The sequence below is a fragment of the Prenolepis imparis genome, unplaced genomic scaffold (assembly GCF_030444845.1).
Source record: "Prenolepis imparis isolate NDT839.2.m4 unplaced genomic scaffold, iyPreImpa1.0 SCAF_7, whole genome shotgun sequence".
Classification (NCBI taxonomy): Eukaryota; Metazoa; Arthropoda; class Insecta; order Hymenoptera; family Formicidae; genus Prenolepis; species Prenolepis imparis.
This window is the reverse complement of record NW_028141165.1, coordinates 19719378-19729672: the sequence shown is the minus strand read 5'-3', so window position 1 is coordinate 19729672 and position 10295 is coordinate 19719378. Positions and strand designations below refer to the sequence as shown.

Here is a 10295-nt window from a genome sequence, read left to right as displayed (position 1 = left end):
ATGCCGGGTGCCGAAGTGAATCGAGTGGGTATGAGAGTACCAGAATTTACTCCGACGGACCCGGAACTTTGGTTTAATATAATTGATCGGAGTTTTCAAGCTGCCGGGATAGTGACCGATGCAACAAAATTCGGTTACGCGCTCACTGCAATCGGACCGCGTTACACACTGGAGGTGCGTGATGTAATAATGAACCCACCACCGGACCGAGCGTATGAAACGTTAAAAGCAGAGCTCATTAAACGCCTTAGTGTGTCACAAGAGAACAAGATGCGACGACTCCTCGAACATGAAGAGATCGGGGACAGAAAGCCGTCACAATTTTTGAGGCATCTTCGAGGACTGGCCGGAAGCAGAATAGGAGATGAAGTGCTCCGGACGATTTGGCTGAGCCGCTTACCCGCGCATATACAACCGCATTTGATGACGCGGACAACGGAAGCATTGGAGATTCTCGCGGATATGGTGGATGCAATTGTGGAAGCAATAAGGGCACCCGCGTTACAGGCCACGGAAGTAATACGCCCGGTGATGAATATAGAGACGGAAACAAACGGTATTGCTGCTCTAGAGGCACGGATGAATTTACAGATGACACAGATGCGACTGGAGTTGCAGAAGGACATAACGGAGCAAATGAAGGAGATTCGGAGATCAGTAGAAGCGATCGGAGACATGGCGCCGCGCTGGGGTGCCGGCAGGAGCGTACTCGGTCGCGTTCACGAGGCCGGGGACATGCCTCAAATAACTTATGTTATTATCATTGGCGATTCGGACCGGATGCGAGGCGATGTGACCCTCCGTGTGCGGAGCAGGGAATTGTGACGGCCCATCGTTGATGACGGCTGACGATTCGGGGCCGGTGTCGCGCCGTCTGTTCGTGTTTGATCGTGAAACTAAGATCAGTTACTTGATTGATACCGGCACGGATCTCTGCGTGCTACCCCGAGGAATGGTGCGGGGGCCGCGACAGAGATCGTCATATGAGTTATCCGCGGCGAACGGTACAGTGATTAATACGTACGGCACGTGGACTTTGACATTAAATCTCGGACTGCGTCGTGCGTTCACTTGGCGATTCGTGGTCGCGGATGTAGCAAAAGCTATAATCGGTGCCGATTTTTTATCATATTACGGATTACTGGTCGGCTTGTCGATCAAACGACTAATATCGCGGCCGTCAGACGCTGCGTGCGGTGTAGTGTACCGAGTATTAAGACGGTCGCAGGAATGACACCGTATCACGCATTGTTGACGCGTTATCCGGACATTACAAGGCCAGAAGGACGACCGAAAGAAATCAAGCATAGTACGCGACATTATATAGAGACGACTCCGGGGCCGCCGGTTGTGTGCAGACCACGTAGGCTTGCACCCGACCGATTGGCAGCAGCAAAGAAGGAGTTCCAGCGGATGACAGAGCTAGGGATTATTCGACTATCAAAAAGCAGCTGGTCGTCCCCGTTGCATATGGTGCCGAAAACAGGAATGGAGTGGAGACCGTGCGGGGATTACCGTGCGTTAAATGCACGGACAACCCCGGACAGATATCCTGTAAGACATATTCAGGATTTTGCGATGATGCTTCAAGGTAAGCGTATTTTTTCCACAATTGATCTGGTGCGAGCATATCATCAGATTCCGGTCGCGGAGGAAGATATATCGAAAACTGCAATAACCACACCGTTTGGAATGTTTGAATTTCCATTTATGCCGTTTGGATTGCGAAACGCGGCGCAGACATTTCAGCGTTTTATAGACGAAGTGTTAAGCGGATTAGAGTTTGTATATGCCTATCTTGACGACATTCTGATTGCATCGGCGTCTGAAAAAGAACATTTAGAGCATCTTACTATTTTATTCGAGCGACTAAAAACGTACGGAGTAGTTATCAATTCAAATAAATGTATATTCGGCAAACCGGAAATAGAATTTTTAGGGTATTTAGTAAATGAGGCCGGAACTCGACCACTGCTAGCGCGTGTACAAGCGATTATCGAAATGAAAGAGCCGAAAAATGCGAAAGAATTGCGAAAATATTTAGGAATGCTTAATTTTTACCGTCGATTTTTACCGAGAGCTGCAAAGATACAGGCACCACTAAATGATTTATTAACCGAAAAAATCAAAGGAAAAACGCCAATAGCGTGGACGATACAGGCGCGACGGGCATTTGAAGAATCGAAAGAAAGCCTAGCGCAGGCCACGCTGATAGCTCACCCGAAATTAAGCGCAGAATTAACATTGTTTACAGACGCATCGGACTATAGCGTAGGGGCGGTCTTGCAACAGCGTAGAAAGGGAGAATGGGAACCCTTAGGTTTTTTCTCGCGGAAACTAAGTCCGACGGAAAGGAAATATAGTGCGTTCGACCGTGAACTTTTAGCGGTTTATCTAGCGGTGAAATATTTTCGACATATGATTGAGGCGCGAAATTTTTCGATTTACACAGATCATAAGCCGTTGATATATGCATTCCGTCAAAAACCAGAGAAATGTACTCCGCGACAGTTTCGACATCTCGATTTTATAGCGCAATTTACGACCGATATACGACATGTATCAGGAGCAGAAAATATAGTGGCCGATACCCTATCGCGAGTAGAAGAAATAGAAAAACCACTAGATTACGAAGCGCCTGCGAAATCTCAGCGAGAGGACGAAGAATGCGAGAAATATCGTCAAGGAAAAAATGGACTAAATTTAGAGCCAGTAAGGAATCCGGGCACAGACGCAGAGATTTTATGTGACAAGACAACTGCGACGTCACGACCTTTTCTGACGAAGCCCTTTCGAAAGGCCGCATTTAATATATTACATAACTTATCTCACCCGGGAATACGAGCGACGGTCAAACTCGTGACGCAACGTTACGTTTGGCCGTCGGCGAACAAAGATTGTCGTACATGGGCCCGCGCGTGTGTCCAATGCCAGTGCGCGAAAATTACGCGACATGTGGTAGCACCGAGAGGTGCATTTAACTTGCCAAACAGGAGATTTGAACATATTCATATCGATATTATTATAATGCCGATGTCGGAAGGAAAAAAATATTGTCTCACTTGCGAAAAATGCGAAAGAATTGCGAAAATATTTAGGAATGCTTAATTTTTACCGTCGATTTTTACCGAGAGCTGCAAAGATACAGACACAAATCGATCGTTTTTCGCGATGGCCGGAGGCGTTTCCGATGGAGAATCAGGAAGCGGAGACGGTTGCAAGAACGCTATATAAAGAATGGATAAGCCGATTCGGTGTACCCCTGCGAATCACAACGGATCAAGGACGCCAGTTTGAGGCTCATTTGTTCAAACAAATGAACGAACTGATGGAATCCAAACACTGGAGGACCACCGCATCCACAGGCCAACGGCATGGTCGAGAGGATGCATAGACAATTAAAATCCGAGATCAGATGCCATCAAAATGATCGCTGGACGGAAGTATTGCCATTAGTGCCACTGGGAATGAGAGCGGCTTGGAAGGATGATATTCAGGCGACGGCGGCCGAGATGGTGTACGGAGAAACACCAAGATTACCGGGGCAATTCCTCAGCGAGCAACAGACGGAAGGAGTGGATGTCGGCAACTTTGCAGAAGAGTTGCGACGACACTTTAATGAGATCAGACCGACGGAGGCTGCACAACACGGCAAACAACACACATTTATATTCAAAGATCTGAAAACAACGGAGCAGGTGTTAATTAGACATGATGGACCAAAAACGTCATCTCTCGCGTGCGCCTCTCTCTCTCTTTCTCTCTCGTTCACCTCGCGCTCTCTCTTTCTCTCCTTTTTTTTTGTGCGTGTGCGAAATCCAATTACGGATACCCCCGTTCCCTCGGGAAAGGGAGACGGGGGTTATGTGCGACTCAGGCTCCACCATCCCGACGGCGTGTCGGAATGGTTTCATTGCCCCTACCAACTAAAACCCACACGGTGGCCTTCTCGAGCGTTTTGGGAGCCCTTCGGGAATCTGGCAATTGCACTACTTCCGGAGGGCCCCCGCCTTGTCTGTCCATGGAAGTCGCCGCTTTGGATTTGCAGCGACTCCCTGCCCCTCACTTTTGGTTTGCGAGGGGCCTGTCGTCCCGACAGTTTGCGGCATGGGAGGGCCACACCCTCCCGGGGAAAAGCTTTCCCCGAAGGACGGGATCAGGTCTGGGTTCCCGCCCAGATACTGGCCCCCCTCCCCCTAAGTGGGTGACTAGGGAAGGTCCTGATTTTGGACCTTCCCCTCCACTTAGGGGGGGCATAAGCACCACAAGTTGTAGCTTGGGTCTGTCTCAGGGTTTGAGCTTCCCCAAGGCAGATCCCGTGCTTCCTCCCGCGAGGCTCTATGTTGCCCGGGTGGGGTTAGTTTTGGCTATTGCCTCTTCTTCTCCCCCCCCGGGTCTTGCTCCTCTTCCTCCTGGCCTCGGCGGATGCAACGGGTCCTGGCGTCTAGGGCGTCTCCTGAGTTGTGTTACAGGGGCGTACCCGTCGTCGCTGGACTCGCTGCTCCCGTGCTCCAATAGAGCGCGTTCGCGCTCTCTTTCTGCCTCCTCCTTCTGTTTCATGACTGTGGTGCAGAAGGAGGAGACTGCCATCCATGCCTCCTCACTCACGATCATCTTTGGTATGATGACCGAGAGTGAGAGGTCGTCACCCACCGCTGCCTGCAGGACACCGCGCTCATTGTCCCATGCTAGGCATTGGGCCAATGTATGTTGCGCGGTGTCCATATTATCCCAGCAATGGTAGCAGTGCGTTGTCCGCTCTTTTCCAATCTTGCACAGAAATGCTGCGAAGCAGCCATCCCGTAAGTATCTGTGCAAGATGGAACGACACCTCGCCGTGCGTTCTGTCCACCCACTCTTCTAACACCGGACGCACGGCCCCGACGACTCTTCTCCCTGAGTTGGTGTCCGGGATATCGTTGTCTAGATATCCCGTCCACCGCTCCATGAGACGTCGCCGGGCTTGGACCTTCATGATCCCTTTCACCCTCGCCGTAAGTGTGACCTCCCATGGAGCTCGCGTCTGGATGTACGTTTCTTCGTACATCCGTGCGACTTGCTCCACTGGCGGAAGTCCAGCAAGGGTGATGGCCGCCGCATGAGAGACAGTCCTATAGCCGCGAATTACCCTGATCGCGACGCGCCGCTGTATTCGTCGCAGCGCGTCTTTGATCTCTCTCCTTCTCTCCTAAGCGCTATCTCTCTAGAAGTCCCTAACCTCGCGCTATCTCTCCCTCTCATTCATGTACCTCGCCGTAACATCTCTCATTCACGTTCGCCTCGCGCTATCTCCCTCTTCTCTCGTGCTACCTCTCGCGTTCCTCCTACCCCGCATGACGTCATCCCCCGCAAGGACCATGCAATTATTGGGAGCTATACGTATAAGAGTTAGGGAACTGTTTACGGGTGGGAGAAAGTGCGGATTGGAAATGCGTGCAAAGAAATTACATCATGATTTAGATTTAAAAACTCTTTTATTCTTCTTTTACATATTTTTCTTACATATTATGAACTAAAAACTAAAGCTGCCAGCTCACAATCGACGATGTTTATTGAAGGCGAGTTGATGTTTATTGAAGGCGTCGCTAGCGCGTATTACATTTGATACTTCTTTAGGATTCGTTACATTGGACGCGATATTTGAAAATTGTGTAAATTTGACATCGACTGTCTCTGTAATTCTAATCAATCGATCAAAAGTTACATCGATGCATGGATCGAGATCGAACATACGATGTAACGTCCATTCGATCATCATCATGCGTACATTTGAAGATTCGAGACTTATGAGTTTGGCGTCGTTAATCGTATGAAATCTCACTGTTAGTGGTCCAACGCTTATAAAACTGTGGACATCTTTAAAGTCGCTCCGAAGGAAATTCTGAATATTGTGACATTGCTCGTAGAGTCCCTTCCATGTTTCGAGAGATAATATCAGTTCCTTTCCTCGATGATCTCCTATAACGATCTCCACGTAACTCGGTGGACCCATGTTGATACCAATTTCGAGGAATTTGAATTCGGTAACTGTCAATGCGTATCGTCTGCCTAGAATACGAATCGCACAACGCTCCAACAAAATGCTGTAAAAATGAAATTAGTTTAAAAATAATACAATTTGTAAAAAATATAAAGATAGAAAGAAATTAAACAAAACTTACTCGTCACATTTATTCTCAAACGATGGAGTGTCATCACGACTCAGTACGTAATTATTCACACGTCTGCCGGAGCCGCTGCTTCTTTTAGCGTAGTACATATTTCCAGATTTTAAAAGTGAACCATTAACACGAACGATTAACGCAACATTGATAGTATAAAATTAAGAATATACGTGACACATATTTTTCAAAGTAGTGGGGTAAATGTGGTGGGAGATTCTAGAATACTATTGGCGCTCTGAAATTTAGGAGGAGAGACGGTGCTCGGATAAAAAGAAATCTTAAACGACTCGCGAGGGAAGGAATGAGGAGGAGGAATAAGAAATAAAACATATTAATGTTTAAATATTTTATTTTTCCAAATCTTGCAATTTTTTCTGGCGTTGCGACCACCAGTTAAATATTTTGAATACATTTTGTAATGCGCAATTCTTAACATGTTTTCCACATCGCATAGTGTTTTTAACATCTAAATTATTTAGAGACACGATATCGTCGCAATCAGCATCCAAGGTCTCAATAATGAAACCGTTTCCCGCATCATCCAATATATCGGCTAACCATTCTCGCTTTTCAAGTCCTTTTACATATACGAGAAAGGATTCTTCTTCTTCTTGTTCTTCATGTAGCCCACCAACGATAGCTGTTGTAATCAAACGCTGAGCCATGCTATATGGAACGTTTCTATCTTCCCATTGTAATCCATGATGATTTTGAGACAACCATGAGGCTTGGCGTCTCTCAGATTTTATGAGCACACCCCATGGTACAGGACATGCGAAAAAATAATGTGATAAAATAAATCCTCTTCTCAGGATTGCCGCTTCCTTTACAATGAATTGTTTATTGAGGATAAACCCCTGTAGATCCACAAACGTTGGTACGGACATGACGAGATCTCTCTCTTCGATGCATCAGTTAAAAAGAAGAATGACAACCATCTCATAACACTTTGATTTATATTCTACTATGCTTCCCACTCTCTCTAAATTGTTGGTGCGTTTAGGTGATTTTGCGCACAACGTTGGTCAACGGGTTGTACTGGATCACGCGATCGTGTATGATGAGACAGTACGCAGTGGTATTCATCGGCACATTCTCCTTACACTCGAATTCCAATCTCACATCCACGGTTGCGCTCTTGACCGATTCGTTTCACGAGAACAATCGATGATCACGAACGGACCGTTACGTACAAACATTGAGACGGTGAGACTCGGCTCGAGATACTCGTATCCGTAATAGTTTTTGCAGAAACGCGCATACGTGTACAGAATCGACCATCTGTTTTTATTGAAGTCCAGATTCATGTCGTCGTACGGATAACATTCCGAGTTCAGATAGAGTTTCACGTTGGTCATCTTACAATCGTCGAATTGACTCATATCCTCAGACATGATGTTTTTCCGACCTGTCTGCAGAGCGAAGATAACATATCGTGGCTTCTCCAGCTGAGTCGCTGTCTTAATGGCCCATGAATGCTTGTACGCTGTAATAGCGGATACTCATACAGATCCCACGAGCGAAAACCCATGTTGAGGTAATGTCCGCTTTCCAGAGCGCGCAGCATCGACAATTTGTTGATCTCGCTCAATAACACATGTAGCATTCGCCATTGTATTTTGAAAATGTTGATCACAGGCTCCAGCGTCGAATCTCCACACAGACAATTGTTGTCGTTGCGCGATCGTATTAAGATTAACTCATGACGAGCGTTAATCACCATTCGTCTGTAATCCTCGCAAAATCCCAATAACATGTAGAGCGGTACGCAAAAATTGAAGTTTCCATTCGCAGTAGTCGGATCACTCCAGCCGGCGTTTCTCATAATCACGCTTCTATCGGATGATATCGTTACATAGTTATTGAGCATACTTGTTATTCCCACGTTTCTGTTGCGATCAATCTCCACGCCATCGAGTTCGTATCGAATCTCATCGAACATGAATGCGACACAATTATTTCCCAGTATCACAGCAGATACTTCGGCTGGTTTATTTATCTTTAGTTCTCCCTCGATGTATAGGAAACTCTCATACGGCAACGTATACAGATCCTGTTGTTGTATGGGTATTCTTATCTCATCACTGTATCCGAATGTTGTGTTAGCGAACGGGTTGTACGTGTGAATCTCGATATTGACGATGCGATCGTCGAAGATTGGCTCGTCTCCGATGTTGAGGATGTCAGTCATTGTTCAGATGTTTCGCATCACGAATCCCAAAGATTGTAAAAACGCAACGTTTGATGCGTTCAGTTTCTTTTTCTTAGTGCAACCGGATGATTGGATATTAGCGAATATCGACGTTGTTGTCGCTGGCTCCGTAAAGATTGTGTTATCTCTCGTGTCCTTCGATCCGTTCAACACGAGCATCTCATACGCCGCACACGTACGTTATCGCTGTCGTCGTCGTACGTGCAATCTAATGGTGATCTCTTCTTCTCGAAAATCGAGCAATCGTCTGTCCTGGTCGACAACGCGCAACGTTAAATCCGTAATGCTCCGCACGATGATCGGCAGGTAAATGATGTGCGCCGGTGTTTCCGATATCTTATATCCTGGTGGTACCCTCGGTGAAAATTCATGTATCGTATGAACGAGTTTGCCGTTGCTGTATGCGCCCGCGGTCACATTACATTCTACGCGGATAATGTTCACGTTGATAATATTAATCGGCATGTCCGACTGGTACCATTTTCGCGGCTGCAGTATACGGTTCGAGAATCCCAGCAGCGATCCAATGTTGTTAGGCTTGCTAAAATTCATTCTGTGTGCGCATTTGATCTCGGTCCTCATCGTATTGTAATTAGCGCGGAGCACTATCGGATATTCTTCATCTTCAAAGTCACCATTGTCAATGTGATTTTTATCATCGTTACGAACAGCGTGTCGCGGACGTTTTCGTAAAATTGCATGTTTCAAAAGCTCATGTATCTCTTGCAGCTCGTACGATCCCTCGGGAATCGTAATTTCCGCGTCATCTTTGCCAAAGTAAAATTTATTATTCGAGGAATTCACATTCGATATCGTGTGATAAGTTTCAAAATCCGCTAGACCTAGCTCGTATTCATCGTCGCTCAAATCTACGGCGGGAAAGTAGTTTACCGCGAGAACACTACTCTTCCCGGTCAGTGTGAATGTCATAGACATGTTGACAAAACTGTTAAACGAATACTGATTTAAGTAGCGCAATGTCAGTCTTTAAATTCGCGTGCATCGACCGCTAGGAGAAACTGTAAGCACAATTGTTGCAGATGCTTTGGTTGTAAGTTTGAACAGGTGTGTAATTGTATTGTATCTTTGTCACATTTAAATATCGCACCAATTCTTTCGGCGGTCGAAGATTGCCGAAAGTGTCAAAATATATAGTGCGATCCCCCCTCTTTGCATACGCTACCCAATGAGTACCCGATCTTAGCGTTATTCAAATTTACGATGTCGCTCTTGTTTCGATATATATCACCGATCGGTAATGAATCACGCATGAAAACACCTCAAAAATACGGAATGTGCATACGTTTTGCCAGTTGCAGCAATTGTATGTTGGTAGTTACACCCTTCGGCATTTTTAGCATCTCATTGACATTTTTTTTCTTTTTCTTGTTGAAACTCCTCGTCCGTGTTTGTACGGAGCGAGATACAATTCGTGACCTTCCATGGCGCGATTGTGACGTAGCATCTCTTGCAACTGACGTTGTGCAACTTTTCCGTCGTTCACCATCTTTGCTACACCAGCCGCTCCACCGATCAGGGATCCGAGCGCACCCAACATTGGTAGAATCGGCAATACGCCCCCGCGTTTTGCTACCGCAAGTATCCGTTTCTTCGCCATCCTTTTCTTCGTCTTCGTCTTTATCGTCTTCAGGTCCATATCGAACTTCGTCTTGGCTTTCATCGCTGCCCAGACAGCTGTGGCGGCGGCTCTCTCACCGAGAGTCGAATCTCTCGCAACGATGCGAGTTTGCGCTTTCTTGGCGAGTATCCTATCTGCCGCGTGTCTCTCGATGAAATCGTTGCTTCGAGAGTACGCTATATCGTGTTCACGCCGCGTCCAATGGGTTGATACCTCGATCGCCTCTAGCTAATCGCTTTTGTAGTCGCGGGCTCGGACCGCAAAACTGATAACCGGGGAT

At 46.7% G+C, this 10295-nt stretch overlaps 1 pseudogene; it reads left to right on the top strand.

Moving 5' to 3' along the window:
- LOC145938759 (uncharacterized) lies at positions 1-839 on the top strand (annotated as a pseudogene).
- The last annotated feature ends 9456 nt before the right edge of the window (positions 840-10295 follow it).